At 35.3% G+C, this 788-nt stretch overlaps 1 non-coding gene across 1 annotated transcript; it reads right to left on the reverse strand.

The window, feature by feature from the left end:
• Nucleotides 1-278: 278 nt before the first annotated feature.
• LOC141418292 (U6 spliceosomal RNA) lies at nucleotides 279-387 on the reverse strand. Its single transcript, XR_012442974.1, has one exon. It is a non-coding gene; the product is annotated as a U6 spliceosomal RNA (small nuclear RNA).
• Between the last annotated feature and the right edge of the window lie 401 nt (nucleotides 388-788).

The raw sequence follows: 788 nt of genomic DNA on the forward strand, positions 1-788 counted from the left end.
AGTGGTCATAGATTGCTTTAGTTTTTGTTCATTATGAAAGGTTTTTTATTTCTCCTTCAGTTATGAAGATAATTCTGCTGGGTAGAGTAATCTAGGTTTGCAGTTATTTTGTTTCAGTGGTTGAAATATCTCATTCCATGCTCTTCTTGCTTTTAAGATTTCTGTTGAGAAATCTGCTGTTGTTCTGATAGGTTTCTCTTTATAGGAGACTTGGCACTTCTTTCTTGCAGCTTTCAATATTTTTTCTTGTTCTTTGTACTTAATGTTTTAACTATAATAAAAATATGGAGCATCTCACAAATTTGCATGTCATCTTTGTGCGGGGGGCCATGCTATTTTTTTCTCTGTATCATTCCAATTTAGTATATGTGATGCTGAAATAAGCACCTCTTTAAACACTTTTTATCTTTTAAAATGCTTTTGTGGTATTGGGGATGGAACCAGGGCTTTGCAAATGCTAGGCAAGCACTTTACCCTGAGCTGTACCCACAACCCTACCCTTGAAAATTTCATAAACTACTCTGTTCACTTCAGTTGTTACTCTGCCTTCAGAGGGACTTCTTACCTCTAATTCTGTTGCTTTCTAAGGTTTTCCTCTCAACAGTTTGTGTCTTGAAGGTTGGTCTAGTGCAGGCTTAGCAGGCTGTGTAGTTCTGGAACTTAATGTATCTCTCACTTGTTTTTTATTTCTGAAATAATGTTGACAGCTCTCATAAACTGTGATTTTTTTCTTTTCCTTTTCTTGGTCTTTTGAGATGTAGGCAATAAAAAAAATTATTCATGTTAGG

This window comes from Castor canadensis, chromosome 16, assembly GCF_047511655.1.
Source record: "Castor canadensis chromosome 16, mCasCan1.hap1v2, whole genome shotgun sequence".
Lineage (NCBI taxonomy): Eukaryota > Metazoa > Chordata > Mammalia > Rodentia > Castoridae > Castor > Castor canadensis.